The 27,518-nt window shown below is 39.4% G+C and overlaps 1 protein-coding gene across 1 annotated transcript in view; it reads left to right on the top strand.

Moving 5' to 3' along the window:
- The window catches only part of LOC107593513 (probable JmjC domain-containing histone demethylation protein 2C), a 78,578-nt gene that overhangs the window by 15,313 nt on the left and 35,747 nt on the right, over positions 1-27,518 (top strand). The window contains exon 2 of the mRNA XM_016283251.1: positions 24,107-24,220. The gene's annotated coding sequence lies outside the window, so the exon portion shown is untranslated. The remainder of the gene's footprint in view (positions 1-24,106; positions 24,221-27,518) is intronic.

Raw genomic sequence — 27,518 nt, 5'->3', positions numbered from 1 at the left:
AAGCTAAGGTGATGTAAACAGCTAAAGACCAGGAACACTGCAGATGCGCGTTAGCCTGTAAACAACATTGCTTTCTTGGTTAGGGGTCATTTATTTTGTCTTTCTGCCAGATATTACATCATACAGGCTGAAGCTGCTAGATCTATGGGCCAACTGACCCGATGAAGGTCAAGTCCTCCCCTTGTTCATTTGATCAGACTGCAGTGCACCCAGACCACTGCGCCTCCAGTCTAAAGACATGAATGAATACTGCCGGCCCATGTTCAGAGAGAGAGAGAGAGAGAGCAGAGTGCCCGTCTTCTTATAAATGTAATGCACACTTGCCCTTCCTCTTTCTTTACAGATTTCTTTTTGGCCGCTTGCCTCCAGCTTCAGAAAATGTTATTTGGCAGGCTTTTCTGTCCTCATTCTGAGCCTTTCATGTTAGAGCTGAGCTGCTTTGAAAGAGAGAGAGAGAGAGTGGAAAAACAAGCTGAAATCAATGAGACTTTCAAATTAAAGGGCTTATTTCTGTAGAAAATAGTGTGTTGTGATTATCTCCTGTCTTATTTTGGTTTTAATGTGTGGAATAATGTGTTTTCTTTCTGGTTTTGTTAATACAGTATTTGAAGTCAACATGAAATCAAAATGGACTTTATTTATGCTCTTATTACACGTTCCTGGTCCTATTGTGTATGATTCATCAGTGCATGTTATTCCTAAGAAAACAATGTTTGTGTTCGTAATCTTTTATCAATATTTTATCTGCCACTGCAAGCCTTTCTTTATCATCTGCCGTCACCTAGCTACTGGCTAATGTTACCCAATAGTCAAATACCTTTTTAGGCACTTGTTTTAGCAAACCCAGGTCTGGCTCCATTCTGGTATGCAAGGTCCGATTTTGCCATTCAATCAATTCTTGATGATCAAGTACTGCTCTATATTTTTCGTTAAACTTTTTGTATCACTTGATTATTTAGTTTTATGTGCTCTGAAACATTTGTAGGCTTTGCCTTAAGTGTTCATTGTTTCCTTTGCATCAGTGCATCAGTATGAAACCACATTCACAATCAATTTCTGTAATGAATGTAATGTCATTTTTCAATGAAACAGGATGTTCAAAGAAAAAACCCCGCAATTTTATACATCAGAAATTGATTGAAATGTGAAAAGTGCCCATTTCATGCTAGAATCGAGCCAGACCTGAAAGCAAGTTTGCTGAAACAGTCTTAAAGGGGTCATATGATGCTTTTTTTTAAAAAGATCATTATTTTGTGTATTTGGTGTAACAGAATATGTTGACATGCTTTAATGTAAAAAAAAACACACATTATTTTTCAAATACTGTACATTATTGTAGTTTCTCTATGCCCCGCCTCTCTCAAACGCTTAGTTTTCTACAAAGTCCCTCCTTCCGACAAGCGCCTATATATACTGTATGCACTTTAGGTGAAGTCAGTGGAAAGGTTGTTTTCAGAGGTTATTTATGAAAACACAAGACAGTTCTATTGTGCACTTATGAATCTGGCATGATAAGTCCAGGAATGAGTATTAAGAAAGTCAAAAAGTTGACATTTGATTTCATATTTGATTTGTTTCTGTTCATATCCATACCTAAATATCTTCTCTAAAGCTTTAGATTCTGTTGTCTTATGCAACAGCAGATGCACAGAAAATCTAAAATGCTTTGGGAACACAGAACAGATGTTTTCATCTGCCTGAAGAATTTTATTTCTGTGCAGAGATGGTGCCCTGAAAATATCTTGTTCTCAGAATGCACTCACTGCGGTAGCTGTGTATTATTTATAGCTTTACTTTTCGTTTTTTCCGTGTGACCTCATTTTCGGCGGGAGGAGGTTGGGGATGATGAGTTTGACAGCGACCGCAGCACGAGAGAGAGAGAGAGAGCGGTACAGACACAGCCTTTTCCTCAGCCAATGGGAGCAAAACAGGATTGTGATAGGACTGAATGCATGGCCTGGCTTCTGTTGTTTTTGTAAAGCCCCGTTATTCACAACACCATAGTTAAGGTCTTTGCACACCGAGTCTGACATTTTTGCACATTAAAAAATAATTACGGCCTCACATTGTGTCAATCATGTTTACACACTGCCTCTGAAATTTTCGTCCGTCATAAAAAAAAAATTCGGATCGGGTTCCATTTTCTGCGTTTTTGCTATCCGTAGCAAGCATTTTGAGAGGTGTTTTGACAATTCAGAGCCACTATACAAGCGGACGGCAAAATCCAGAATGGCGTCTGACAAGTTGATCCACTTCGTCTCACAGCACAAACTGAGCCACTGACATCCTGAAGCAAACTTTGAATCGTCCGGGATAATCGCGCAGCTCCTTAATAAGGAGGTGGTGCTCTCCTTCTCTACGCTATATCAGCATTGGATAGACCCAATATTTCCTCTTTCTTTTTCTATTTTTAAGACGAGAGAGGACAACAAAATTGTCCTCACTACTTGAAGACTCCCATTTTGTACTGTTTTGCGAATTTTTTCACAACGGATTAATTAATACGCTCCGGACTCAGTGTGCAAGGTTTCTGTGTGTGATGAATTTTTAGGATGACGAATACGAAAAAACGCATGCGAAAATTTCGGACTCTGTATGCAAGGAGTCTCCTATAGCCAGATGTGACTGACAGCGCAAATTCTGGTGCTTATATACAGCACTATAGACAGTTAGTATAACTTGTAAACACTATTGTGTTTCCATGCACCAGCCAATTGGATTACAGTATTCCTGATGAAGTAATATAAGCATTATATAGTCATTGAGCTGACTGTTCGTGGTCCAGTAACGTGCCATCACAGGAGACTAGTCCAGAGTTTTGACTCTGACCCAGATACTTCTGCGTACTCAACACTGGAAAAAAATGGCTTTTTGATTTTTAAGGCAAGTGATTACACACAATTTATCAGAATTTTAGATGTATATTTTTAGTTGAACTTAATCTTTAGTTGAACTTAAACTTAATTGTTTTTGTGTTAAATCACCTCAATTATGTTGAGTAGATTCTAATATATTCAGAATGTGTTTTTGAGTAAATAGAAACCTGACCTGTTAGTGTTTGACCTTCTTTTATGTTGTACATTTAAAAGGATTTCTGCAGCAACAGCACAGCACAAGTAGGAAGTTATCACTGCACTGGCATTAGCACAGCTACTGCTCATTGAGAGACGCAACATACTGTATATTAACGTTTTAATACAGCCAACCATAAGCACTACTTTTCAACACAATGGTAACCATAAAAACTTCAGTATAAACAGAAACTCTCGAAAACGAAACATTAACAGTGCTTTCCTTCCACTCACAAACATGAAACAACACTTGATTTCAACATTTACTCCCCTGATTCCGCATGTTGCAAAGCATGCCGTGAATTAAACATCCACTACCCAGTTTCAGTTAATTCAACAAAAATTATTCATGTCATGAGTTTCAACATAAATGGCTTCAATTTTACATATATTTAAGTGTATACATCACAATTAAATTAAGTTAGGAAAAGATGTTTAGCAATTGTGTTGCTTAAACAGAACAAGCAGCAAAAATATTTTTTTTTCAGTGTACACTACAAGAAATGTGATGCATCAAACCTATAATGCTCCTACTGTAATCTATATCTCATTTCGTACTAGTTTGTGATAACTTAAAGGCTCTGTATAATGTTAGAACGAAAGTGAACGAGGTCGCAGCTTGCCAAGAATAGAAATGGGCTTTTTGAAATATTCATGCAATAAACTGCTCCCAGTCTGAGACTAGAGAAACTGGCTGTTGTTTGGTGGAAGGGACAGCGTTCACTCAGGAAGTTTGTTCGGCTGCGATTGTACACTCAGCGAAACCCTATCAGCACCAGAGCACTGCTGATAATGAAACTGTCATTTGCATATTCCAACTGGCTTTGATTTGAAAGCCACAGCTCTCTCTCTCTCTCTCTCTCTCTCTCTCTCTCTCTCTCTCTCTCTGTTGTTGAAATACCTCTCTTCCCTCAAATCCAATGTTGTAAGTGGAATTTTGATTAATTCGCAAAGGAATTTTTTAAGCTTAATTGCTTTAAAAATCCAGCCATCGATAAAATAAGCCGTTAATTGTTTGAGTATTTCGTAGACGATCCTCCAAGGGCTCTTTGACAGTAGTTGATGATATAATTATCCATCATAGTTTGTGGAGAGATTTTCCGTAGCCAGAGGCTCTCAGGAGATCAAGCTCTCCACCCAAGACATTCACACTGTGTGGAAGATCGGAGCATTGTTTGATGGATTTAAACCTATGTACTAGTTCTTCTTTACAAATTTTACTTTACATAAAATAAATGGCTACAAGCAGCGGAGGAGGTGAAGTAAATTGAAAAATCACCACAAACACAAGTGTTGAAGTCCCGGTGGGTGACTCACAGAACGGTTAGTTTACTACTTTTAAAAGCTGTGCAGTTCAAATCCTAGAAGTTCCGGACACCCCCGTTCACATTAGAGCCATCCATAATGCTTCACTGGTTTTCACAAAGGCACCGCTATTTTTACAAGCCCAGCTTGAAAGAACACACACAAATTGATATCATGAGGCAAGGCGACCACAATCTCCCTTTTATCTGTCCAATCCCTGAGAGCAACAAGTGGGCCTGTTGACAGGGAAACAAAGGGATGACTGTCTGGCCCCAGGGTCTTCCTCTGAGCTCCAGAACAGAGCTGCTGCTACCTTTAGAGTTGTTCTGTGAGAACACTGCTCTGTCATTCAGCTCATAATGTGTGTGCTGTGATGTATAAGCATTTAGCGATAATGCAATTAAATTATTCTTGCAGCCACAAAATATAGGTAAAAATAACACAAACATTTATTTTAACTTAAACGGATAGTTCACCCCAAAAAATGAAAACCCTGTTATCATTTACTAGTGATGCACTGAATTTATTTTTTTTTTTTACCAAAACCTTTCATGGTGTCATGTTTTCAGGTGATAAGCCAGTTTTAAACAATGTTAATAAACAAACAGTTTTGGTGACCATTGACTGAGTAAATGATTTTTGGGGGTTGAACTGTCCTTAACGGCTGTTAATGTTTCTCCTTAGTGTCCATAAAATTTTTGTTTGGGCCTTGGGAGTATTTATACGTAGTACATCAGGCTGTTTCAACACAGCAGTCCTCTTTTCCAAGATACTTCCCATTTAAGACAAATCTATATCTAATCTACATGTGTTCCACAAAAGCATTCATGAATGATGTGTTGGTCAATGCTAAGCCACTCCATATCAGATAAACCAGATTTTTTTGGATTTGTAATTGATGGCATCTCATGTGAGTGAATATCATGTTAAACAAATTTTTCAACAGCATCATTCATTTCTTTGTGTAAAACTTTTTAATGAGGAGCAAATCTCTTAAGGCCAGTCAACAGATGTGGAGCGTGTGAATTGTGTAATAAGTCACTGGAGTGTCACAGCAGCAGCAAGTGTGTAAATAGTGTCTTTGTGTCCTATTTTAGAAGCAGTGCATAGTGACAGACTGAGATGGCTCTTTGGCTGTTATTTGTGCCTATATCTTCTCAGCAACCACATGAAAGCAATTTAGTTTGTGTCCTGCCGTCTCTACTGTACATTTAGTGACTGCCTGTCTCACAGATGAAAAGCTCCTTAAAAATACTTCTGGATTCACTGCATGCTGATTATGTAACAATCATATTCATACACATGCACTCATCACAACATATTTGATGTTACTGTAGGGAATGTTATTAATAGACCATGCTTTTGCTCATATTTGGATTCTGTTGGCTACAAGTGGATTAATTGATGTTGACTTGTGCTTGTCTAATAGTTTAGTGTGTTCTGCAGAGCCCTTGTACACTGCTGATCAAGATCGACACACTCAACAAAGAGCAATAGATTTGTTTCTGTGGCATTATAACAAAGATTTTAAGGCCTGAAATATAGTTTATGAAGTACTGTCAATGACAAAGCAAAAGTGCGAAGAACCGAGCAGCTGAGCAACTTAAATATCCAAAGACATATTGTCTATTATTGTTGTTTTATTATATTACAGCACCCAGGCTTTTCATCTCATTACATTAAAATCACATTGTAACAGTGCAAGAAACACTGGTCTATTGGCTTATGGACAAACTTACTATAATATGATGTTCTTGAAGATGTATTTGTTGATTTGTAAATCAGCATATTTGGGTTTAAATGTTTCATACACAGTTTTTTCAGATCTCTGGCGTGGAGAGTCATGGCTTGCATTGCCTTGACATGGTCATTTGCCTGTGGTGACGTTTGTGTGATTTGTGTTATGATTTGCAGTGCAGGTGATGTGCTGAAAGAGAGAGAGAGAGACAGAAGGAAAACAAAGGCCTATTGACAGTCAGATGAATGCCAGATGAATCTCACAAACCAACCAAAGCTTCCAGTGCTACCATTCACAGATTTGTTCTTCTCCTTGAGCCTCTCAATGCCAGCAGCAGACAGACAGATTGCAAGAGCTGCTTTATGATTGAGAAAAGAAGTGAAATACAAGCAATAGCCCCAAGTTCATTTGGGAGTACACTAGCAAATGGATCCATTTTTTTATTGCATTTACATCACGACATAAGACATGCTTAAGATGAAAAACTTTGATATGGAATTGACTCATGAACGAAGATGAACAGAAGACACAACTATCTGTTTCAAACTGAAATCTCTTTTGTAAAAAATTCCTTTACTGAATATATCTTAAATCAGATATTTTGCTATGAAAATTTGGTGCCTGGGACCATGTCTGGGAGTGACACAAATAGTTAAAAACCCTCAAATAGATGTCTGCCTAAAAGGTAAGAGACATTTGATTTAATTTGGTCTCTCAGGCTACCTATAGCTGTTTGTTGGCTGCTCACCGGCTCTGCTTCCTGTTTGTCTGAGCAGCCTGATGTTCTCTTAAAGGGGTCATATGATGCTATTTTAAAGATCATTATTTTGTGTATTTGGTATAACAGAATATGTTGACATGCTTTAATGTTAAAAAACACATTATTTTTTCAAATACTGTACATTATTGTAGGTCCTCTATGCCCCGCCGTGTTAATGGTCTGATGAGGGATTCCTAGGTCAAACACTGAACAACCCCGGTTGCCACCTCCTTCGCCAGAACAAGTGTTTGAGATTTCACTAATAAACACACATACCGCTACAGGAACCACTGAAGATTGTAGATTAGATTTATGCTACCATTCATTTTCTGAAATCATTTGTGTTAACATTTCTAAATAAAAAAAGAGCAGAGAGGTTAGATAAATCAAGAGAGAGAAGCTCAATATCACTCAACACTTCAGCCAGTGAAATGCTGCCGAGGCCCTTGTCAGGACATCTGAAGACAGGTTTGCTGTGTCGTCTCTTGGGCAGCTGGCAGACAGATTAACAGGCCCTGCAGTAAAAGGGATATTCCTGGAACGTTCACCTGTTTGTCCCCAAACCTGATCCACACAAGCTGCTCTCACTGCACTGAAGATTACGCTCTCTTATTGATCGGGAATCATATGAGCTTGCTGATTAAAATCTTCACTGGTGAAATTCTTCCTTCTTGGCACACGGCGCTTTTCTGGGCTGACGCATAATTGGCACCACATTTCATCTTCATGACCTTAAAAGCAGGAGATAAGGTGGCGTTCGCTGAGGTTTATGCCAGAGCGTTTGCCGGAACGTTAATTGCATGAATGTGATCACAGCTGCCGAGCTGCTACCTGACCCTATCAGAGCGGAGCAATTTGAATGGTGAAAGTTATTATGCAAAACAGGCAGAACAGAAGAGGAACACTCGATTAAATGAAATGTCACAGTGTCTGGAGCTTCCGTTTTGCATTGGAGAAAATAGGGAAAAATGATCAAAACCCATAAAGCTTGGAATGAAAACAACTAAAACTGACTAAAACAAAAATTGTGACTTTTGATTAAGCTGACACATCCTTGCTAAACGAAAGAATTACTATTATTTCCCCCGTATAAATGTATTTTTAACAAAAAGCCCATGTAGCATTAGGGAATGTACAGAGCTAACAAGTACGTGTGATTGGCTGAGAAATCTGATGACGTGACACATGTTATTAAAGTCTCATTCAGAAATTGTGATGTGAGTCATTAACATTTCTAAATCTGGTTCTTCAAGTGTATTAACTCATGTCCTGCATATCTGTGTAACCTGTTAAATCACTTCTGTTCTGCTGGCTAAAGCATGTCTGCTTCACAAACCTCGCATTATTCAAAAACAAGCTAGTTTCTGTTGATGTGATGATGACGGGAAATTCCTGGCTGATCTAGATAAGCTTCACATTTTCCCCAGTCACACAAAACCCGTGCTGTTACCTTTACCTGCTTTTCGGTTCACTTCATTCCCTGAGTCTATTATGGCTGTTTCTGTGTTTTCAACACAGTAGTTTAGACTAGGATCTTTACTGATCTTAGATCCATCCATCATAAAGCTCTAAATATGCCCCGTCCTTTGTGTGTCTATTTACAAAATATTTTGGCTCATTTGATTGTACTTTCAGCTTAAAATAAAAAGTGCGTTCAGCATAATTTATGAATTTACTTTTTTTTTTTACATTTAAATCCATTCCAGATAAGGTGACCATATTGTACTTAACAAAAATAAATAAATAAATAAAAAGTGTGTTTACATTAGTTTAATGTGTTAGGAATCATTAATCAAAGCATAAATATACTATTTATGCAACTTGTTAAGTATTGTTCATTGTTAGCTCACAACAACTAACACAGTGACTAATGTTAACGAGTCTTGTTGTAAAATGTTTAATGTAGTTAATTTAGCTCACAAACTAATTTAGTTTAGATTTTCATTTGGGTATGTAGATGGAGTCAGCCGTACGTTATTGTACCTGAAGCTGCACAACGTTTTTTACGCCATTGACACATACTGCCTGAGTAAAACCTTTTCAGATTGGTAACTGGGATGAATTCTGAGACTCAACACCACATAGCTCATGCTCCCTGTTTAAATGCTGTGATCTGTTGATGGAGTGTATGTGATATGCGAATCCGGCTTTACGCTTGCTGAAGGTAATGGTTGAAAAGTAGTTTGACCAAAAGCATGTGGGGATTTGTACATTGTACCTAATCAGCCAATTGTGGCACGCGGAATGTCAAAGAAATGCAGCTGCGCATGTTTAAAATGCATGAGGACTGTGGAGCACATCAATAGTAAAACAAAGCCAAGACCTGGACATTTTAGGCAATTTAGAATTCCTGGCCTAAAGAAAAGGACATGTTTTAGGGAAAAAGAGGATGCATGTTCACCCTAATTCCAGAGAATACCACAGATTTCCAAAATCAGCACAGAAAAAAAATGGCGTAAGCATTACTTGTTAGTAATGCATTTACTAATAAAAGACTTCTGGCAAATAACAGCAGCATGTCTGTAATCTTTTAAAGCAATGCTGTGTTTGACTGCGCGCTGGCAGCGTACTGAGGGAAGGAAGGAATGAACGCGAGACGTGGGATTGGGTTTCTGCGCGTGAAAATGGTCTTTGATCATGGTGGAGCGCTTTGGGTCTTTTGAGCATGACAGCTCGGGTGCCAAGAACACACTGCGGCATAGATGCTCTGGACTCCAGCAGGCTTTTATCATGCTGTCTGAGAGAGAGGGAACACTCACGCACACATACTCATTTCCTGCCACTTTTCAACACAGTCGGCTTCAAATGTCATGCTGTTATCTTCACTGGCTCCCATACTCATTTCCTGCCACTTCCTGCTTTTCAACACAGTCGGCTTCAAATGTCATGCTGTTATCTTCACTGGCTCTTCATTCCTGATGTGTGTGTGTGTGCGCCTTGTTCTGTTTATGTGGCACATGTCTGTCCTTGTGCTTTTTATAAAGCCATTTATAATGACTTAAAATTGCATTTGCTAAGCATTTATAGGTATTATTATAGGGATAGTTCAACCCAAAATGAAAGTTCTGTGATCATTTCCTTACTTTATTTCATCTGTGGAACACAAAAGAATAGATATTTTGATGATGATATTTTGAGAGTTTTTTTTGGTCCATGAGTGGAAGTCAATAGTTACCAAAACTGTTCGGTTACCAACATTCTTAAAAAATAAAATTTCCATAGAGGAAATACAGGTTTGGAGTGACATGAGGGTGTGTAAATGAGTGAATTGTAATTTTTGAGTTAATTGCAATTCTAATTGATCTAATTGACTGGTGAAAAGTGTGTCTAACATTGGTGGTGATTGCCAATATTTTATATTATAGTATTCAAATCGTGTGGCTTTTTGAGGATTCTGCTATTACTTTTCTAAGCAATTGAACTTAAGATTGTGTCTGGCAGAAAATAAAAGGGGCTACAATTTCCCATAGGCTTGGTTAATATAATTTTCCACAGTCCTGGTTACATCTGCAGAAAAGTTGTTTTAGTGGCAGATACTATTGACTTTTTTGCTTTAGAATAATGTGCACTGATGAATTGTGCAAAAAAGGCCTGATACATTTATTAAGAGAGTCTCTAGAAATGGACATGGTTGTCTTTAAAAGCTGCTTTAACATCTTTTCATTGGTTATCTTAATCATTATGCCTGTAGCCTGTATATGTAGGGCAAACAGAGCTGTGTTATTTTCTCACAGTTTCTGTCTTTGCTTCAGGAGACTGAACATGGTGTCCTGCCCTTGAGGTGGGCACAGCCACTGGAGTGTGAGGAAGCCCACCCTCACTCCTGCCTCTCTGTCCATGTCCTGATCGCTCCAGTGGGCACACACATGTCCCTTTAATCCTCTACTGTATTACACATCACGTCTGAGCCAAGGACAACCTACCTGCGAGCCAAACGCCTGTCCCTTCATTTTAATTTATGTGGATTATTGTGTCCTCTCTGCAAGTGCGTCCGGTGACTAATGGGTTTCAGCAGGCTTGTATTTCTGCCCAGCATGGCCGTTTGAATACAGAGCTGCTGAGAAAGTCGCCTGGACCCGTGAAGAGGAAAACGTGTCCATGGCCTTGCTTACTAAAGCTTTATATGCTTTTTAAAGGGACAGTTCACCCAGAAATGAAAATTGACATTTGCTCAGCCTCATGTCATTCCAAACCAGTATTTGACTTGCTGTGGAACATAAAATAAGACACTGAATTTCCTGGCAGAATGAGAATAGATGCTAAATAAACAGCACTCTATCGCAGTAGTCCATGTACGTTGTGTGCTATATTTCCAGTCTTTCATGCTGTATTTTTGTGCAAGGAAAAGACTGAAATTTATCAAATCTCATTTACGTTCATGTGAATTCTTATATGGACCTCCCTTTTAGCGCTGACCTAGAGCTCCCTTTTAGTGCTGTGCTCTTTGTCTTCTGTTTGTATTTCCACAGCGTTAAGGTAAGGTTATTCGAATTTACGAATGAACCGCTTGTTTTAAAATCTTCCCGATCTTGTGACAGTTATGACATCCGCTTCAAACATTACAGTGCACATGATACCTTTCGTTAGCTCTACAATAAGTAGAAAAAATGTAAGTTCAAAGACAGAATTCTAAAGATGTCTGCACACTGGTTTCTCTGACGCATAAGGTCTATAGCACGCCAAGATGTATTGTGCAAGATTTGATGTCAGTAATACCAAATTTCTTTGGTTGTTGCATGACTTACTGAGATTCAGAAAGTTTAAATATATAAGTGCAAATTTCATCTGAGGGCTAAATTTAAAGCAAATAATGACATTAAATTTCAATGTTTTCCTTGAAACTATTGGATGAATTAAGAAGATATGTTTTTTTTTATTCATTTCTATTATGGCAAAAAAGATCATGGCTTTCAACAAAAGGCAAGACTTCTAACAAAAGATCTGCTTTTGTATTCCACAGAAAGTCGTCTTAAAAAAAAAATAAATAAATAAAAATTCTGGCATTTGTTTTACATGATGAACAGATTTAATTTAGGCCTCTGTTTAGATACATGAACAATGATTGACACACATACATGGAGTGCATCACTGTGGACTTCAGAAAACACAGTGAACCAACACCAGCAGGTGACATGGCAGCCCAAATCATCACTGACTGTGGAAACTTCACACTGGATTTCAAGCAACATGGTTTCTGTGCCTCTCCACTCTTCCTCCAGACTCTGGGACCTTGATTTCCAAATGAAATGCAAAATTTACTTTCATCTGAAAAGAGGACTTTGGTCCACTGTGTTTTCTGAAGTCCACAGTCAACGCAGCCATCTACCAGAAAAATTTAGAGCACTTCATGCTTCCTTCTGCTGACAAGCATTATGGAGATGCTGATTTCATTTTCCAGCAGGACTTGGCACCTGCCCACACTGCCAAAAGCACCAAAAGCTGGTTCAATAACCATGGTGTTACTGTGCTTGATTGGCTTGCAAACTCGCCTGACCTGAACCCCATAGAGAATCTATGGGGTATTGTCAAGAGGAAGATGAGTGACACCAGACCCAACAATGCAGATGAGCTGAAGGCCGCTATCAAAGAAACCTGGGCTTCCATTACACCTGAGCAGTGCCACAGGCTGATTGCCTCCATGCCACGCCGCACTGATGCAGTAATTCATGCAAAAGGAGGCCCAACCAAGTATTAAGTACATGTTCAGTAAATGAACATACTTTCCAGAAGGCCAACAATTCACTAAAAATGTTTTTTTATTGGTCTTATGAAGTATTCTAATTTGCTGAGATAGTGAATTGGTGGGTTTTTGTTAAATGTGAGCCAAAATCATCCAAGTTAAAAGAAACAAAGACTTAAACTACTTCAGTCTGTGTGCATTGAATTTATTTAATACACAAATTTCACAATTTGAGTTGAATTACTGAAATAAATGAACTTTTCCACGACATTCTAATTTATTGAGATGCACCTGTACGGTAAACATGGAAGCTCATGCGTACGTCATTTACTAGAAACAACCCTTGGTTCCCGCGAATCACACGTGCACGTTTGAGCTTCTGTGTTTACCAGATTTGATGTTCCCTCTGCATGTGTGATAGAAACCAAACAGAATCAAATATTCACACACAATTCTTATGGGTTTGGAATGACATGAAAATGAGTAAAGGTGACAGAATTAAAATTTTGTAAATTTAAAGGGCGCTATCCCTTTAATTCTTTGTGTGTGTGTGTGTGTGTGTGTGTGTGTGTGTGCGCATACCAGCGGCCTGCTCATCAGGGTGAGTCATACATACTCTGCCACCTGTGATGGTGGGAGATTAGTTACACTGTACATAGCAACGCCCTTTTCATGGTTTACACTCGCCTCCATGGCACCCCCCCACCCTCTCTTTTCCTCTCTCTCTCCCTCTCTCTCTCTCTCTCTCTCTCTCTCCGAATCTTTCAATGTTTTTTTATTGGTCTTATGAAGTATTCTAATTTGCTGAGATAGTGAATTGGTGGGTTTTTGTTAAATGTGAGCCAAAATCATCCAAGTTAAAAGAAACAAAGACTTAAACTACTTCAGTCTGTGTGCATTGAATTTATTTAATACACAAATTTCACAATTTGAGTTGAATTACTGAAATAAATGAACTTTTCCACGACATTCTAATTTATTGAGATGCACCTGTACGGTAAACATGGAAGCTCATGCGTACGTCATTTACTAGAAACAACCCTTGGTTCCCGCGAATCACACGTGCACGTTTGAGCTTCTGTGTTTACCAGATTTGATGTTCCCTCTGCATGTGTGATAGAAACCAAACAGAATCAAATATTCACACACAATTCTTATGGGTTTGGAATGACATGAAAATGAGTAAAGGTGACAGAATTAAAATTTTGTAAATTTAAAGGGCGCTATCCCTTTAATTCTTTGTGTGTGTGTGTGTGTGTGTGTGTGTGCGCATACCAGCGGCCTGCTCATCAGGGTGAGTCATACATGCTCTGCCACCTGTGATGGTGGGAGATTAGTTACACTGTACATAGCAACGCCCTTTTCATGGTTTACACTCGCCTCCATGGCACCCCCCCACCCTCTCTTTTCCTCTCTCTCTCACTCTCTCTCTCTCTCTCTCTCTCTCTCAGATTCTTTCATTTCACTCTCAACCGTGCCACACTGATTTGCTCACCACATAAACAGCCACTGAAAAACTGCGCAACAGCAAACCAAAAAAACCATGACGAAGGGGAAAATACAATAGCATCCTGTGCGAGCTTGTTCTTTCAGTACGTGGCTCTCAGGAACTTCCTGATCGCTGCAGTGGCGGAGCGTGTGTGTGTGTGTGTGTGTGTAACCGCTTGTGTAACTGGGCTCTGGAGGAAGCAAGCAGCCTGACCCAGTTCCAGACTCAGGCAGGCCGAGACATCGCTTATCGGACGGATCGGACTTGTTCTCTGGCACCACTGATCACAGACTCGCTAACAGTCTGACGCTCGGATACAAAGAGACGAGCAGAAGAGGGAGCGAGCGAGCGAACAAACGGTCCGCCTCACTTTTTTGTCCTCCTCGCCCCGTTTCTTTGAGCTCTGCGGCAGCGGAGGCTTTTCTCTCATTCTGTGTTTCCTGTCAGCCACATAAAATGTGTGGCATGTGGCCAGCGTCTAAGAAGGGAAGGTCTCTTTTCAAAGCACGCCTCTTCTTTTAAAGACCACGAGACACCTTTGAGAGAAACTTGTGCTTGTTTGTTTAGTTTTTTTCCCTCTTTTTCTCTCGCTCATCTGCATCCCACTCGAGTTTCTTTAACTTGAGCGGCGCGTGTCCACCAACTGGGCTCCACCTTTGGCTTGGGTCTATCCTCAAGACCAGCGAAGAGGTAAACAATATCTTGTTTTCCATAAATATGCCATGCTTTTCAACTTTGAGATCGTACAAGCTAAAGACGTAGAGGTAGCTGTCTCATGCTGAGCCGGTTACATGAGGGCGGGTTGGACTGTTCACGACTTCGTCTAACAGGATGTTTATCAACCATCTGCTTGTGTGGTGCAGTCAGTCGTGTTATTGTGTCTACAGCTACAGGGTGCTAACTTAACTAGTTGAAAGCACAAGTGCCTTTTGGAGCCATGCAAAAGCCACAAGCGCGCAAAAAACTATCACGGACAGACCCGTGCATATATTTGGCCGGCGGAACTGAGATTTAAAGTTGCTGGGGATTTTTCCTGCTTGTTCGCTTATTAAATCAGTGGCGCAGATGACATGTGAGCGGCCCAGACAGACGGTGGGTGTCGGACAACTGCAGCTGTGCGGAAAGCCCCCGCTTATTTGAGACGGGGATGGATGGTGTGCCTGTTTTTGGGTGGGTGTTGGAACAGGGGTCGTTTACTGTCGGTTAGGGTGATAGCAGGCAGAGGTGTCTTGTGTTTTGACAAGTAAGCTGATTATATCGTCATGTTCTCTCTCTCTGGAGTGAAGTCTGGAGGGGCATTAATCTGCTTGATCCACTGAGAAGTGTACTGCCTGAAACGGTGTATATATGTGTGTGTTTGAGGGAGGAAGGGCAGGGTTGCACTATGACCCATTTAGCAAACAGCTCCTTCAATGCAGCACTGTGTATAGTGCGGCTGTTTCTAATTATGCCTCTCGTATCCAAGAGAGAGTGAGAGAGAGAGGACGAGAGACAGTCTTGTTGCAGAACAGTCATTTTAGAGGGATAGTTCACTGAAAAATGAAAATGGTCATCGTTTACTCTACATTATTTTGTGCCAGACCTGTATGACTGTATTTCTTCTGTGGAACACAAAAGGCAGTGTTTTAAGGAATATCCTGAGTGCTCTTTTTCCATACAAGGAATGTAAAGGGAGGCTGTTAAGCCACAAGTAAGACAAAATGGACCATAAAAGTGACCTCACAACTTTAATTTCAGGCTGTTCCTACATAAAGGTAGCAGAAGACATGGAAAACAGTGATGAGAGACAATCCTTTTGCAGAAAAGTCATTGTAGAGGGATAGTTCACTCAAAAACAGAATTGGTCGTCATTTACCTGACAACGTTTTGTTCCAAACCTCTATGAAGCTGTAGAGCAAAAAAATACAATGTTTTGAGAAATATACTGAGTGTTCCTTTCCCTACAAGGAAGGTAGAAAGGAAATGTGAAGCCACAAGTAAGGCAAAATGTACCATAAAGTGGCCCATTCGGTCTTTTCCTACATAAGGATAACATATGGCTTCCGAAGAACTACTTTTATGATGATTTAACACGTGAAAATAAGGTTCCATTAGTTAGCATAAGTTAATGCAAGAACTAACAACGAGCAATACATTTGTTCCATTATTTATTAATCTTTATTAAAGTTAGTTAAAGTCTAACTTTAATAAAGATTAAAGTTAGTCCCCATGAAATCAAAATTAAAGTTTTTTGGGTGTTAGTATCAATATGTTAGTCTTAAGGTTATCTATAAGGCAGTGTGCTCCAAAACAGTGACAAAATTCACATTTAGAAGATATAAGCATTCAAAGCTTGCAGATCGTCACTTCCGCCAAAACGGCTCAACGTACTTCAGCTTCTCATCCAACTTTCTGACCAATCAAATGCTCTCTAGAATCCGAAGCGCCCGCCCCCTACACTATAAAATAGACACTGAATAGGCTGAAATCGATCACTTGTCCACAGAATTAGTATTTTCTGTACAGCGAATGGCACATAGTGCACTATATAGGGGACAGGGAACGATTCAATCAGTGTAAATATGCTTTCCATTGAGGAAAAAAAGAAGTCTGGTTTTGCGCTGTGTCACGCTAACCACCGCGCTGCACACACACACTCTGCTCCGGTCCAGAGACACGATATCACGGAGCGGATCACATGCGCGAGTCGGCGCAGACCACAAAATGTATCGGAGCTATTTGAATTCTACACAGAATGCTATATTTTATAGTAATATGGATGAGATTGTGGCTGGCATACCCTGTCAAATGTGGCTTTACGGAGCTCAACGGCTCTGAAGGGCTCTAGCCCAAGCTGTGATATAAACGAACGCTATTGGCTATTTTAAAAAGGGGCGGGGCTGCTTGATATGTCCCGCCCTGACTTCCTGTTTCAGTTAAAATGACGTCAACACATAGAGTAACGCTGCGTGTTTCTAAGCATTTCAGGGGACCTTTAATAAAAATAGAATGTCATTGTTAGTATCCTTTCTTTTTTTGTTGTATGGAAAAGAGCAGCTTAAATGTTGTTCCATCTCCTTTCTTCAAAATGTCTTTTTAAACATTGTTCAAATCAAAAAGTCATATCGGTTTGGAACAATATGAGGGTGAGTAAATGAAGACACAGTTTTGAATGAATTATTCCTGTATTTCCTGTATGTTATTGCTGTATGTCTTTGTTTTGATCAGGCTACTGTTGTTCAGATCGGTTGAAATGATTTAATGTTGTTTCTCTGTTATTGGATGTTATAAGGGAATGTTGGTTGGGTTTCAGTTATTGTGTGTGTGAAGTGGGATGTGTCAGGGTTAAGTGGGAAAGTACCGTTCCTCCTGTTGGGATGTGTTTTTCTCTGCAGTGTGTAGTGGTTTCTCATGAGTCTGGCTTTTCTCAGGACTGCAGAGGGAATGTGCCGCTTTCTTTGGAGCAAGACACACATACTGCCAGCTTTGTGCCTCTACTTAGAAACACAGATAGGAAGTGGCCATTGAACTAAAGTTCCTTGTTAGAGCCAGCTTGGCCGGGTGTCCCATCCTTCTGCTCAGTTTCACTGTTTTATGGGGGATGAAGTTCTGTGGTGAGGTTATAATTCTTTTGTACTGCAAAATTACTTGGAATACGGCTCGCTTTCTGTCTCTGGGCATGTTTGCAATGTCATACTGCAGTAGTACTCGTAGCAGCATGCATTCTTAGAGTTTACAAATCACAGTATCAAATATGTATGCATGAAATACCAAAATGTGCAGTAAAAATAAACCTTCCATTTACAGTCTGACAAATAAAGCAGGAGGGGATACCAGGCACAATTTTTTGAGACAAAAGTTTTGTTCTGATGATCATGCTGAACCATGTCAATACACAATAACTTTGAGTACCACATAGTAAAATAAACTAGTGAGGTTGTGGCATTTTAATAGGCACAGAAACAGCACACTTGCAGTGCATTTTGAACATAGCCTGAGATCTGAATTAGTAACAGTTGTGATTGAGACATGCTGGGGGAAACTAGCCCTCTGCAAACGCTCCAGGTGTTTATGGAACATGGGATATGGCGTCTTCCTCCACAGCAAGAACTCTGCTGGAGAAACAAAAACACTGTCTGCGAGCTATATGATGCAACACATCAGTGTCAATGTGTTCATCTCACACTTGCAGTGTAGGCAGCTTAGTCATTGATAATGGGAGCAGTCTACTGCTCTCTGAGCAGATGAGGGGTTACTGACACCTCAGGATATGACTGACAACTAACTTCACTAAAGGTCTCAGTTCTCAGGATGATGTCATTATGCTGAGTTGCCCAAATGTTACCAACAAGCCACAATGAGTGTTTCATGCAAGCTCAGGCCTGCTCATATACAAATTGGGAATGTGATGCTATTTGTGGTCGTAACGTTATTGCGAAGAGTGCTTGTGGTGATTTAAGCAGTCTACTGAACAACTGCTGTCTCTTGTGACTGTTTTTGCATTTGAAAAAAGTGCAGTTGCAGTTGAAATTGGCAGTGAATACACTTTATTTTGAAGTAATGTTACTTTGGAATTACACAAATAAGTACAGACTAACATTAATTAACTACATGAGTATATACTATAGGGATTTGGTTGGGGGAAATTGTTTAATTATGCATAATTTACTGTTGTTACTATAGTACATGCAATGTGTAACTACATCAACTTAAAGAATTACTATGTATTTTTGTGCAAAATTGTTTTTTAAATAAAAACGCCTTTGTATGCCACATAGTAAACATGCTACATAGTGAGGTCCTGTAACACTTTTAGTAGGCGCAAAATAGTAGGCAGTAGCCTTTACATAAGATACTGAGCAGTAAGCATAGATTGTATAAAAACATGGACGTAGTGTCCGTGACGTCACCCGTAGGTTCCTGAAGAGGTTTTTAAAGCTGAAAGTGGGCAGAGCCAGCCGTCGCCATCTTGGCAGCACGTCACCGCGCGTCACTCCCGGATAATCGAAAATGGGCAAAAGGCGGGAGCTGGTTGCTGAAACCACGCCCACCTAGCTCGACGGTGGTGACAGCAGCGGCAATCCACCTGTCACTCAAGTGGCCACGTCCCTTAATTATGCAGAACTTTAAGGCTTAATATAATTTAAACGGATGACTTATAAAAAAATTCACCCCCCTCACAGTTGTCATGAAGGGCAAAATTAGCTATATAAACCAAAATAATTTTTTGAACCAGGCTGTAAACATGTTTTTTTCTGCTGTAAAGTTGGGCATTTTAACATGGGGAGTCTATGGGATTGACTCCCTTTTGCAGCCAGCCTCTAGCGGCCAGTCGATGAATTACAGTTTAAGTCACTTCCTCGTTGGCTTCACGAGAGAGAGCGGGAGGTTGCCGCTTGGCAGTAAGCAGCACACTTGCATTTTGAACATACAAGAACTGAATTAATAACACTTGTTACTAATTGTGACTGTTTTTACAGATTGTGAGAAATTTGCAGCCCATCGATTTTCTTGATTGCTCAGGACTTGAATGCATACAAAAGAGACAACAGAGATATGTATTTATTTGTTCAAAGAAAGCCCGAGCGACTGTCCATTACTGTTAATGACTGCTCCGCTGTGAGATCCTGCACGCGTGTGTGTAAAGCGCAGTCGGCGTTCCTCCGTGACCTTCATCAGATCCTTCATCAGTGTCATCCTGGAGCGTCCCAGCCTCCAGCACACTTGGCTATGCATGAACCCTGCTCACGGCTCCGCCGCACATTCCAGTGCACTCAGCCTTATCAAATATTTATAGCTGAATTACGGCCCGCTGCGCAGTGCCCGACTGTATTTTGGAGATGCTTTGTCTGCACACAGCCACCCTGTGCTTTCTCTGAAAGAGCTCCTCCTTTCATTGGCCTCTTTTTGTTCTTGCAGAGGGAATGAGATACATGTGTTGTGTGTTTTCGTGTGTGCGGCTGCAGTCGTGTGCGTGTATCGTGGATCCACTCAGGTGTATTTTGTATTCTGGAGACGCTCAGCAATTATTGTCTGTTTGGCAGCATGATTGTGATGAGAGGTAACTCCCTAATGACAAGTGGCAGATGTGACCCAGTTGCATTCGCTCAAGGAAGTGCCTCTGCATCTCTCTGTTCGTCTGTGTTTGCGTGTGAAGGTGTCACAGGGGTGATATCTCGTTTCTGATTAAATCCTCTGGCCGTAAACTGCAAAACCCTGCATTTGTGGTAGTGTTTAATGTTTAATTTTGCTTACTTAATTTTGACTATAGACCGATTGCTACCAAAGGTTGACCAGGTTTTAAATTGAGGAATCATTGAGTAAGACATCATTGGCTGCACCTGCAGAGCTACTCAGAGGACTCTGTATTTTCCTCTCTTTTGTCTGTTTTTATTTTCCTTCTCACAGCTGCATCAAGTGTGCATCTTGCAGAGCTCTGTGTTGTGTGGATGTTTTTATTAGAACAACAAAGCCTGGTTTTCCTTTAAGAGAAGTGGATCTTCTGTTGCTATATTTATCTGTCCTAGAAACGGCTCGAGTGACTGTAGCCTTGATTCAACTCCCTATACCACAAAGAGGAACTACACGACAGCAGTGAAGCTTTGCCACAAGTCTAATACATTCATGCTGCTTCTAGTAAATAATAATCACACAGATTCACAAAATTAGATTGAGATACTCTTTGTTAGATGTCTCTGCACTGTTCATTTTAATGTAGAATGTTAGTTGTCATTCATATCAATCACAATGTTTCTGTGACGTTTAAAACAAGAAAGCTTTTTTAAGCTTTGTTTTAAGTCACTCTAGGCCATGATGTATTATGAATGACACAGTGGCATGACTGCAACCCCTTGAAGCTGTACCCTAAACTTTGCAATCTGATTCACATATTAATTTACTGTACACATGCATTACATATATTCTGAACAACTTGTAGCGCATATACAGGAGAAATTGCTGTTTTTGTTTTAGCATTTCTAAAAAATTGTCAGAAAAAGCCTTTTTTTTAATATGGTATTGACACAGTTATAGCGTTGAGTGCATTATTGCTAAAATGGCTGTATTGCGTTGTTAAATTGCTTAATGCATGTTTTATTTAAAATATTTTCTGAATGTTTTATATATAGCAATATTTTGTATTACATTTTAAGCAAACTCATTATTTGCCATCATTCAACTAACAGATATAGTCCCTTGACCTGTGCAGTTACATAAATTCGCTTTATAGTTGGTACTACTGTATAACATGTATTTTAGCATCTTTTGAATGTTGTATTATCCAATCAGCATCCAGAACTGGAACTATGTGTAGCAAATCTTTTTTTAATAGTAACTCTGTTTTAATAATAGGCCAGTACTCTATATAGAAGTCAAATTCAGTAGCAGCTCACTTGACTGCTTGTGAGGCTGATGAAAGGTTTATTTTAGAAGTGTAAATCCACAGCTAGTCTTTCCCCTGCTGCTGTAGATCAGGTTCAGTGAGAGACATGCAGGCAGAAAGACAGTCAATACAGATCGTCTGAGCTCACATCTCAACAATCAGAATTATTCAGCTAGACTGCGCTATCTCAGAGATTGGTGGTTAGACGCTTACACTGTTTATTGGTATAAAAACTCTTCCTGTTGGTCAGTGTGGTTACGTTTCACTCTCAAGGGCTGTTTTAGAGGCATCCAGACATGGGCATGTCTTTCTGACCTCTGTTGATAGAAATAGAAATGGTAGGTTGTGCAGCCAAAGGTCCAGCACAGATTAAGATCACATGCACACACTTGTATGAAATGCAGTCGCTCTTTAAAAAAAAAAAAAAAATAGGCCTACCGTTCAGTTATTTAGGGGTTATTTGTTTAATAACGAGGAAACATTACAGATTTCTCCGTCAGCCTTCTTTTTTTTTTTTTTTTACTGCAGCATTAAATAAAAAGGAGTAGGATTTACATTAAAACTATTTTCACTCAGAAGCAATCTGTTTTATTTACAGCTTAACATTTTTTTTTTTAATTGTGTACAATGGTTGCAACTGCAACAAAAAGTCTCAAAACACTCGTTTTGAGAATGCAGACTAAGATGTCACAGGCTTTTTCTTTAAACATAAATAACCTACAGTCTTAACTTCTTAATGACCTCCAGTTGAAAAATTTAAAATTTTTCCCTCAACCCTTTTTTTTTTTTTTTTTTTACTGCAGCATTAAATAAAAAGGAGTAGGATTTACATTAAAACTATTTTCACTCAGAAGCAATCTGTTTTATTTACAGCTTAACATTTTTTTTTTAAATTGTGTACAATGGTTGCAACTGCAACAAAAAGTCTCAAAACACTCGTTTTGAGAATGCAGACTAAGATGTCACAGGCTTTTTCTTTAAACATAAATAACCTACAGTCTTAACTTCTTAATGACCTCCAGTTCTGCTTGTAGGAATTATGGGAGTGTAAATAAGAAACTGAAATGACATCGAAATACATAAACCTCTGGCAGTGCACAGTTGTAGATATGTTCCCTACTAGCAGACATGAAGAGTAGATTGTGATGGCGACCATGTGCAGCTAGTCCCATGACTGTCGTGTCTGCGTGTAGCATGAAGCCTGCTTTCATGCCAGTGACCAGATGGCATGCCATTTTCACTCACGCACACACATACTAAGTTCAGCTGCAGTTTTGTACTCTAGTGTGAGTCCGGGCTTGTAATGAATCCAATTACTGTCCACTCAGTCCAGCTCTTGTGTAGTCATACTAGTGCCAATTTAACCTTCTGATTCAATTAGAGTCTCAGGAAAGACCTCTGATCTAAGGTGAAGCTGCAGATGTTTACTGTGCCGTGAGAAAGTACTCTCAGAGCCCAAACTGTGTTTAGCTCACACACAGGCGCATGGTCATAAATGCATCTATTGCTTGAGTAGAGTTGCGTCCTTTAATTTAGGGTGCGTACAGGTCCCTAAAAAGTCTTTTTTATAAAACATTAAAAAGCATTGATTTGATTTAGTAAATGTGAGTGCTGCACGTTCTATATGCTCATGGTTTCATTTGCATTCATAGTCAGTGAATACAGCACATTTATGCCAAGCAATTGCTTATGATCTACAGATGATTCATTTTGACATTTAATTTAACGTAAACTCTTATAGCTTGTCTCTGGGCTGCCTTGTCATCACAAGAAGGACTAAGAACTTCATTTAACACATTCAGTGTTATGCATTTAGCCCATTTTGCAGTTGAATGTGAGCCCTAGCTTGTTTAACTAAGTAGAAGAGTCTGAGATACAGGATTTATTCTGAGATTGTATGAATTTGTTTGGTATGGACATACGGTATTCATTTTAAAAAGGTTGTAATGTCTTAAATTGGATTTTTAAAGTTCTGCAGATACCCTGTTAATTGGTTCACTGGCAGGAAAAACAGCTATCAGGAAAACAAATGGGTTTTCTCACTTGAAATTGTTCGTGTTTAACCTTGGGTTTACATAATCATTGGTTATCTTGGTTCATCCTGTTCATACTTTACCTGGGTTAGCAATGAATTCTAAGTACTCAAGTTTCAAGAACTTAGTGTACTTTTTTTGCATATGTACAAAGTTGCTATAATAACATCGCTTGAATCACAAAAATAAAAATAAAAATAGAAACCCGTAGGTGTGTTTTCAGTCACGGTTCCTCATTTTTAGCCATTCCCTCAGATGCTGAAACTAAACACAGCACATGAAAGTTTCTGTGAATGTATAAATCATGTGAATATTCAATGAGGTTTGCACTGAGGTAGTGTATGATTGGTGGCATGTTGGTAAACAGTTCTCTGTTATATTCTAGCAAATTAACAGCAGTAACCCCAGTGTAAATACAGTGCTGACCCCCATTCAAAGTAGCATGAAATGTTATTTTACCCAGCATAAAACTCAGTGTGAAGGCCTTTAATAGTCAGTCACATGGAGCATGTTTGCATGTGTTTATGTGCTGTTTAGGTTGGATGGATGTGTAAAGGGATGCATCAAACTTATTTGTGTTCCATTTGAGCTGTCAAGCATGACACACTTGTTTGTTTTAGCTTCTGATGCCCAGATCATTGACTAACCAGAGTGTTTTCTGTCCTTACAGACGTTCAAGCCTCTGGTAGGGAAGACAGTGTTAGGGTCCATCACAGCCATCGAGTTCTTCTCTGACAGACACCTGGACTTCCTAACAGATGAAGGAGCCTGTCAGCCCTATCAGGTGAGAGCCTTTCCGTCTCATTTGCTTGCAGTATTTTGGAGTTACATTAGGCTGCGTTTACACTAAGCTAAAAGGTGACCCATCTCACTTCTCTGCCCGTGTGGCCCTGTCCGTTTACAAATTTTGGCTTCCAAGATGGATCTTCTGGTAGAAAACCCTCAGGTTACCGTGCGTTCATCGAAATCCGTTGCTTGTATTCCCCCACCATCTGAGTATGTTCCCTCTAGCTTCAACATCCTGCTGGGTGGATGGGTATACAAGCTGGTCAGCTACATGATTTTGCCTCCATGAGCGCTTCATGCTCAGAGCACTAATAAGGACAACAAACAGCCTCTTCTATTGTTCTGTGCTAAGCCACTTTCATAAACAGCTTAATTAATCTAGTTTAGATAAAACACAGTCACAGAGAGAGAGGCTCTGAAAACAAACACACATGACAGATGGGAGGAGATGCTCTCCACTGCTGGATTCATATTCACGACATGTTTTATCCCCAGTGTTGTGGGCTCACCTCCATCCTGCACAACGGATAATGAAAAGCCATCTGCCAGCAAATTATCGAACGCTCTCTCCCCCTGAACCCAAACCTGGGCGTAGCATGTGGGGAAATTATGATAAATTTAAAAGCGGGTCCTTATTTTGTGAATGCTGCAGTTGTGTGGTTTACTGTGTACATGCTTTTGTTGCATTGGAACGCCCTTCACATTTCCGTAGGTGATGTTTTATTTAGTCATTTAGCAGATGTGGACTAATCTAAAGTAGTCAACATTTGAAGTGGATCAAAAACTTAATCAAAGTTGTCCTAAGAAAACAACACATTTTTTTGGTTTTAGGTTTTAGGACAACTTTGACGAAAGGTTTTGATTCACTTCAAATGTTGACTAGTGTAGTTTAGATCTATGGGGTTGCTTATGGTTAATCTCTGCAGGAAGAAGAAAAAAGAAAATAAATTCTAATGGGTTTGCAGTAAATGTAGAAAGTATATCAATAATATGATGGAATTAGAAGCCCTGTTCCAAAATGTTTGTAGGCACATGGTGATGAGCTTGTGATGCAAAAGTAGGCAGAAAAAAAAATGCTACTTTTAAGGTAACTCAATGCATGCTGACTGCCTACATATTTCCACTAAAATCTCAGTGCTGTATGAGCTTCTGGTATAGTATTTTTTCATGACAAACTGTGGTGGCCAACACTTTCTGTCATATTACTAATTACTGTTGGTCACAGCAAATTATATTATTTTATAATATAGTATGTTTATATATAATAATAACAATAGGGATGCTATTAGGGCTGCCCCCTAATAGTCGACGAACCGTTAGCCGACCAGATAAGGCTTGGTCGACCGAAATTTTATTAGTCGCCAGTGTTTCCCACAGGCTTGCACTCTATGTGTGGCGGCATGTCCCCTGGGGGAAATATATATGTATATAATGTAAATATAAAACAGCAGACAGGCTTATTGAAAGTGCAAATTCATTCTCTGCCAGCAGGAGGCACTTTTGGAGTGGCAGAAATAGCAGATTCCCCAGTAATGGCTGTAATCAAAGCAGCGCTGCGCTCATAAATGCTGCTTTATCAGGCATTATAGGAAAGATTAAATGAAAATGACATTAAAACTTTTCTGAAGACAATCGGTTCCCTTCAAAAAAGATACTTTTATATAAAAACACCCGTGCCGCGTTTTGATTTTGAAATGTGCAGAGCTCATGTTTATTCAACGAAGTCAAGCCTTTTGGAAAATCTATTTGTGGCGGTCAGTGTTGATATTGTGGTGGGCCGCTACAAATAAATCAATGTATGGGAAACCCTGGTCGCCTAGTCGCAGACATTTTTTTTCTTTAATCCACACGCGAAGTCACGCAGTCCGTACCGGACAGATCATTAACAGCTGGTCTATGTGGTAGGCTAGTACATCGGACAGGACATCCAAATGCTCGCCTATCATTCATCAACCTCAAATATGGCTTATCATCTGAAATATAAGTATTAGCAACTTTACATTGCTGCTTAATGTAATGTTAACCTAGAGAAATGTGTGCTATTGAAGTGTGGAAACTGAACAGTAGTGCTTCACTGCAGGACAGATGAGGTGCTGGTGCGGTCACGTGCTCTTATAATACTCCGTCATTTTTGGTCATACAGATAAGAGTAATACATCTTTCGAATCTGTAAAGACTACATTTATTTGTGTGTACTCACAATAACAACAAAACATTGCGCTTTTGTAAAATAATGAAAGCAAACAGGATGCGCTTTCTGCCGTCTCAGTCTCTGTGAACTTGAGCGTGAAACTCCGAAATGAAAACATATCTATATGTCTACTTTCACATGAACCAATTCAAATGGAAAACAAATATTCTCAGATTATGTAATCCGTATGAAACATGCATACAGGCTCATCCACTACTGCGGAAATGACGAGTCAGTGTCGCCGACTTCATCTCTTAAACCAAGAACAAAAAAAGCACTAGTTTATCAGTAAATTATTAAAACGTTAATGCAGCCTCCTTATTGTTTTTCCCTGACACATTAATAATCATTACTTCTGCCGGTCTGCTGTGGCAAGCTTTATGCGTGTGCCTGAGTGCTTACTAGGCCAGTGGTGGACGAAGTACACAAATCAAGTACTTGAGTAAAAGTACAGATCTGTATAATAAAATATTACTCCAGTAAAAGTAAAAGTACTCAGTTTTCAATTTTACTCGAGTGAAAGTACAAAAGTACTTGATTTTTTATGTACTTAAGTAAAAAGTACTGATAGATGAATGTTTATTTTGCAGTTTTATATAGGCTACTTTTATCATTTAATTTTATATGAGCATATATTTTTTATAATCCTACTGCTCAAAATACTTTGGATTTTCCCAAAATAACCAATATGTGCTGACAAACAATATAAAAACAGATGTCACATAGGGCTAAATGCATAGGATTTTAGTAAAACTGCTAATGTCACAGCAGCGGGGAAGATGAACGTGCATGAGTTATTTTATTGAATCTGTGTTATTTTAATGTTTTTTTAAAACGTTAAGAGACTCTGATGTAAAACATAGAGACTCTGATGTTAATGTGTCTGCATTCAATCATTTCAGTGGGCTTAAACAGATCACCCTTTACAGCAGATTTAGTTCACAAACAACTGACAGCTTTGACCTAAATATGATTTTCAGTTACAATAATTAGTACTAAAATTTGACATTAGTAACTTACTTTTAACAGCATCAGACGCGCGCACGCTCACAAGATCTCCCGGTTCTTACTTGTGAATTCAGTTCACTGGAGACTCACACTAAAC

This window comes from Sinocyclocheilus grahami, unplaced genomic scaffold, assembly GCF_001515645.1.
Source record: "Sinocyclocheilus grahami isolate Dianchi unplaced genomic scaffold, SAMN03320097.WGS_v1.1 scaffold172.1, whole genome shotgun sequence".
Taxonomy (NCBI): Eukaryota; Metazoa; Chordata; class Actinopteri; order Cypriniformes; family Cyprinidae; genus Sinocyclocheilus; species Sinocyclocheilus grahami.
The sequence above is the reverse complement of the archived record's forward strand: the minus strand, read 5'-3'. Positions and strand labels throughout refer to the sequence as shown.